Source organism: Setaria italica, chromosome III, assembly GCF_000263155.2.
Source record: "Setaria italica strain Yugu1 chromosome III, Setaria_italica_v2.0, whole genome shotgun sequence".
NCBI lineage: Eukaryota > Viridiplantae > Streptophyta > Magnoliopsida > Poales > Poaceae > Setaria > Setaria italica.
The window spans coordinates 16,612,545-16,619,017 of record NC_028452.1 but is presented as its reverse complement, the minus strand read 5'-3'; the positions used below and the strand labels follow the sequence as shown (position 1 = coordinate 16,619,017).

Sequence of the window (6,473 nt, the reverse complement as noted above, 5' to 3'; positions counted from 1 at the left end):
ATCATGTATGAATGATAAGTACTCACCCAGATGTTTCATATGCGCTAAGTATGACAAGCAGACACCAATCTGATCCAGGTGAGAGTCACTGGACAGCAGTGAAAAACATTCTTAAGTACTTGAGAAGGACTAAAGATATGTTCCTCGTCTATGGAGGTGAGGAGGAGCTCATTGTAACAGGTTACACCGATGCTAGTTTCCAAACCGACAGAGATGATTCAAAGTCACAATCAGGATTTGTGTTCACGCTAAATGGTGGTGCTGTTAGTTGGAAGAGTTCCAAGCAGGAGACGGTGGCCGATTCTACGACAGAAGCCGAGTATATCGCGGCTTCGGAAGCCGTGAAGGAAAGTGTTTGGATAAGGAATTTCCTCATTGAGCTTGGTGTGTTCCCGAATGCGTCCAGCCCATTGAATCTCTACTGTGATAATAATGGGGCAATTGTGCAAGCAAAGGAGCCAAGGAACCACCAGAAGAACAAACATGTAATGCGGCGATTTCATCTCATTCGAGACTTCGTTAACCGGGGTGAGATCAAGATATGCAAAATACACACGGATCTGAACATTTCTGATCCGTTGACAAAACCACTCCCACAGGCTAAGCATGATGCACATGTAAGAGCTATGGGTATTAGGTACCTTCTAGATTGACTCTAGTGTAAGTGGGAGACTGTTGGAGGTATGCCCTAGAAACAATCATAGAGATGATGATATTCCATTTGTATCCATGATTTGTATATTGTGTTCATTGAATATCCATTAAAGGCTACTTGAATTGATTTGCAATTATGTGAATTGTATGTGAAACTCTTTACTTATATGGTTATTCTAAAGTTGTCCCTAGTCGGAGTTCATGTGAGGACACACATGAATATTAGACTAGCACATGTATTAGTTGATGACTATGTTTCACAAGTCATGGACATGGAGATGTTGAACTAATAATGTGGACACATGTGGAGACATGTGCTAGGACTGACCCAACACGAGAAGTAGTTCTCTCTTTAAACAACACTAGCAGAAATGCCCGTGCGTTGCTACGGGTCTTTACACGTTCTCAGGTTATTTTTCTTGTTTCATGTATGGTCGCTTAGCGTCTATATTGATGTTGTCGCTTCCACGCTACCACCTGTGCTTTAGCCAAAGTCTACGCGGATAGCGGTCTATATAATGGTGAAGAGCCGCATGAGAGGGTGGTGTTCCGCTACTTGATGGCATCCAGCCATCCACCAACTACTGGAATTTCACGATTTTCTTAGAGTTTCTCATTTCGTAGGAAGATTTAGAGCACCCAAGAGAGATATATTAAAATAAAAAACCTCATGATGTTTGAAGTTTAGATAACTTGATATTGAATACAAAGGTAACTAAATGAAGCTCTAATGTGAAAATGTTAAATCACCAAGCATTGCACAACGAAGTTCGTCATAAGGTAAGTAACTCTTCTGGGCAATATACAAAGATATGGAATGACATTCATGTGTACCAGCTCAACTGCCTAAGGCAACCCAAACCGGCCTACCACACCTAACCGGCCAACTTAGTCTACACAGAAAAAGAAATTACCGATCAATTTCAAAAGTAATTCAAGGAAAGCTTCGAGCTCAAGGGAAATAGTTACTGCAATATTTCTCAGTGAAAAATATGTTCCTAAAACACCAGAAACTGTTCAAAGATAGAAGCAGTAGGCAGAGAGCAGAAGAAGCGCATTTACATGGTATTTCATGGATTACTGACAGCTCATTGGAGCTATACGCCATCTAATATACAGAAAACTCAACTAAAAATCATAATTATAGCAAATAGTTACATAGTTTCTAGTAGGGCCGAAGACATTTAGAGAAGTAATGTGCTGAAATGCTGCTTCTATCCAATGCCATAACCTTTGTAAGAATTCTGATGGGCCATCTGACAGGTACCAATTAAAATGTACCTCCGCATTGACAAATATGAATATATGATAACCTTGATTATCGGAGTAGTTGGCCAAACAAGTCAAAGTCAATGCATTGACCATAATATTCCTTTATATGCTTTTTATCGCTAGGGGAATATGCTTGCATTGTGCTAAGCATATTCCTTATTTCTAAGCAAAAATATCAGGATATTGTGGTAGGAAAATTCATGTTTGTAGAAAAAAAAAGAAAAAGAAGCAGAAAATACTTGTGGCTCACATTAGTGTTGTCCTAGTGATGTGCCAATACAAGGTAATGCTGATGCATGTTGTGCCTGTTAAATATTTCAGGCGTGCTTCATACTTATCTTTTAACAAAAAAGCGGGGCAAGTCCTAGTATATATATTTGTATGGGATTGTTCCATGAATATGTAGAAAAGTTGAACACAGCATATTTTAGCAATTATCGTGATTACATTTACAACAGAAGCAAATTCAAAGGGTAAGCATCAGATCCAAAAAAAACGGAAGAAAAATAGTTATGGCCCACACGATTGCAGTCCTAAATATGTGCCAAAACTCTGCAATGTAATGCTGATGCATGTTGACGCCTGTTAATTATTTCAGGCGGGCCTCATACTACCCAACAACCATAAAAAAAAGGGGCAAGTCCTATCTTTCCGCAAAAAAGGGCAAGTCCTAGTATATATGTTCATATTGGATTGTTGATCCATGAATAGGCAGGCAAGAATAACTACACAAAAAAAATGTAGCAATTATCATGATCAAATGTGCAAAAGAAACATGCACTAATTCACTGCCAAGCCGATGCAATCATGCAAGGGTAAGCAGTAAGCACCAGAACAAAATGTTACAAGAAAGTTCATGTAGTTTACCTTGATGACATTTCGATGCTGGAGCCTTGCCAGAATGGTAACCTCTGCAGTGAACTGCTTCTCAAGCCGAGCAGACAACTCTTCATCCTCACCATCATCAGGCTGCCTGATAAATTTCACAGCAACAGGTTGCTCCTTGTAGATCCCACGGAACAACTGGCTATACACCCCGGACGCAAATCGCCTCTTCCGCATCGCACGTTGGTCTTCGTCGCCGACCGCCGGCTAGCTCGTAATCCTGTAACTTCCTTGGGCGGTCAGCCTACAGCTTCCTATCAACATAGCTTAGAACATTCCTGCACAAATCTACTGCCTTATAACTTTGCTTCCTTTCCTTCTCTTCAGCATAAGCAATAATAATATAACCTACAAGACCTCTTGTGCAAAATGTAACTGCTGTATAATATTAACACGGATGTGGGCACTGCAAGAACCTCCGCAGCAAAACTGTTCGCAACATTGCAGCACCAGTACGCTTCCCCTGGAGATCAAGATGTCCCCGTACGGTTCCAGCTGAGTAACCTTGATGTAATCTAAAGTTGCCAAAACTGCAGATTCCTCAGTAAATAATATGTTCCATTCTAGCAATACAGTAAAATTGAATGAGTTCTATGATAAACTTCCAATTAGCCATTCCCCGTGTAGAACATTCCAAGCAAACTCAGTAAGCACAAGTTATCAGGCCGGCATAGTGTAGGATAGTGTGAAACTTGTCAGAACTATTACTTGCCAAAATTATTAGAAAATTGTGTGGAGCCATAAACTTATAGGTTCAAAGAAGGGGTGCCGAATTTTGTGGCATATATCAGCTGAGTAACCTTGATTGACTGTGCATGATGCATCTAATGTCATTTTGAACTAAAACAATGGCACTAAATTTCTTGTATACTTCCCAACACTCCAAAAATAAGCCTTTACAAAGAAAAACCTTACAACAATTTTATAAATCTGGAAATAACATCATGTCAAGATTCGGGCAAAAGTAATCATAGTCTACAAACAGGCGTTTGTGATTCACATGTTCTCTTCAGCATTAGTCATTTTCTTTGTAAAAAATTGATCAATATGGGTGAATAGTAATGTAATTTAAACTTGAGACCTGTTTAGCACACAATGGCATAAGCAAAGCATCGCTCTGAAGTGTTACATTGTCATTTACAGAACACCTTTCTAAAAAAAGCTTAACATTAACTGGTTTTGATTAATGGGCCTATACCATTTGAAATAACCGAAAATAATTGTTATTGTCCTCGTAAAAATAAGTTTGATTTATCTCTATTTGGCAAAAGATCGTCTCACACTCTCGCTTCTGCAAAAGAAGGTACAAATGCAGCTCATAACGTCTTGCTAGCATTCTGAATTTTTTACCTAAACTCAATTTGAAAAGATTTTATAAATTCATAATAAACCCTAGGCAGAACTATAAAAAAATGATAATGGTTCTTAACGACTGATAGACTAATTATCTAGTTAACAACTTTGGGTCAACAGCCCCTTCTCTCTCACCAACTTGCACTGCCTGAGGCATCTGCAGAACAAAAGGAAGAACAAGAAAAGAAGAAGAAATTAAATAAACAAAACAAGAAAAAGAAATATTTGCCTTAGAGGCTACCTAATAGCAGTTAACAAAATGCAAGTGTTTTCTATTTCCCCGAGTTATTTGCCGGCATTACGAGATGCACTATTGCACTCCCATTCAATTCTAAATAAAGTGAATGCAGATGACGTTGGGGTTGTGGTTTTAGTATTTCAAGCTCATCTAAACAATGTCAAACTTATTCAGGCAGGACAACATAGATTCTCTGTCGTGCAAAACCAAACTAAGGAAACAACCTGCAGACTTCAGAGCACGCACTTGGTGAGGATTGGCAACCGGAGAGAAACAGGAAAGGGAGCAAAAGCGTGGAGAAGAGAAGTACGTGATACCTGAGCAACTGAGAAGCCTTGATTCTTGAAAAATCTTGCACCAGCTTTCCTTCCTTGGTGGAGTGCTGGAGGTGAGGGAAGGCTGCTGGAGGTCTGGCCCGGCAGGCGCCGGATTTGGCCCCCAAATTCCGGCGGCGGCTAGGGTTTCCCCAACCCTCCTAGAATTCAATTCTCCCTAATCCTCCCCCAACTGCTTTTTCTTTCCTCTCCTTTGGAAAAGGCACCCTTTGAACTCCAGTTGGGCGCCGGGATGGAGGCTTCGGACGCCTCAACAGCGAGACAACGCCATGGCAATGTACGGAAGACTCAACTTGATCTCCAACCTGAGCGGCTGCAACAAACACAAGTAGAAAACAAAATTAATCAGATCTTCGCGCATAGAATGTGAATCGGGCTCGAGATAAATGGCCATTGGATTGGAGATTCGGGAGCGTGCGGGGTCTGATCTGTGTACCATGGAGTAGACGCCGGCATAGGTGAGGCCCGAGCTGCCTCATGGCGTCGCGTGCCGCCCAGCCGTCCTCTACCGCCGCCGTCGAGGCGCACTACCACGTGCTCTCTACGTCTGCCGCCGCCGCCGTTAGGCTAGATGGAATCGAGCTGCAATGAGTGGATGGGGATGGAATGCCGGTGGTGGAACAGAGCGAGGGGAGGCGACTTCGGCCGAGCGCTGAAGGGTGGGGATGGAGTGAGGATGGTAGCTTTGTCGAGCGGTGGGGGTGGCGGGGGATGGAGCAAGGAAGACGGCGGCGGCGGGGGATGGAGCGAGGGAGACGGCGGCTTCTATTTTGCGAGCCGCTGCGAGGCCGCTCCGCCGCCCCTCCCTGCTTTCCGCCGGATCCAGATCCGGCGCGAGGCGTAGAAGAGAAGGCAGGCATATCTCGGCGGAAGGGTGGCGGCGGGGGGAGCGCAGAAGCCGGCGGCGGACGGGACAGCGGCGGACGGGACTGCAGACGGGACCTCCTTCGCCTCTTTGTTTTGGAGAAAGAGAAGCATTTTTCTCTTTAACCCCCTCCCTTCCCTCCTTTTTCCACCCGAGCCATTCCTCTCTTCAAAAGTGGACTGCGGGTTGATATCACGAAACGTCAGGGGTTTTTTTGCAAAATGACCACGACGGACGAAACCTCAGGCAGAGACGTTACTTGCTTTAATAATAGGTAAAGATATACGCTTTGTCCTTAACCTGAGATTGTTGCATGTATTCTAGATGTGGATCGACCTACTTAGGGGCTATCAAACGCTACGCCGTAACAGGGTAGTTATAAAGGTAGCTTTCGGGTTTGTCAAGAAGCATGCTATGAGACATGATCAATCAAGATGGGATTTGCCCCTCTCTGATTGAGAGTGATATCTCTGGGCCCCTCGAGTGATCGGATCCGAAAATGCATGGCTATGCTACGTACGGTTAAGAGTTAACCTACAAAGGGATTCCGAATCACAGGATCGAGAAAGAGTGGTCGGCTTGAAGCTAGACCAAATATCGTGAGGCAAAGGGAATAGCATGTATATTATGTTGTGATGGTTCGTCTGATGTGATCTTCGTGTGCGTATAGGAGTTGACACGTCTTGCTAGAGGCCGCTACTGACTATTGGGCCGAGTAGGAGTACTCGGGCCATGTCTATACGTATCCGAACCCATAGGGTCACACACTTAAGGGGCTGGAAGCCCAATTCAGATGTGATCCGAGTTGGATTAGGTTTAGAAGTACTAATGGGCCTCGGACCTAGAGGCCCGTTAGGAACCTCTATAAATA

At 43.3% G+C, this 6,473-nt stretch overlaps 1 long non-coding RNA gene across 1 annotated transcript; it reads right to left on the bottom strand.

Moving 5' to 3' along the window:
* Positions 1-2,432: 2,432 nt before the first annotated feature.
* Positions 2,433-5,656, bottom strand: LOC101761719. Its single transcript, XR_002676860.1, has 4 exons — positions 5,174-5,656; positions 4,720-5,050; positions 2,794-3,341; positions 2,433-2,651 (listed from the first exon to the last, which is right to left on the bottom strand). It is a non-coding gene; the product is annotated as an uncharacterized LOC101761719 (long non-coding RNA).
* Positions 5,657-6,473: the final 817 nt, after the last annotated feature.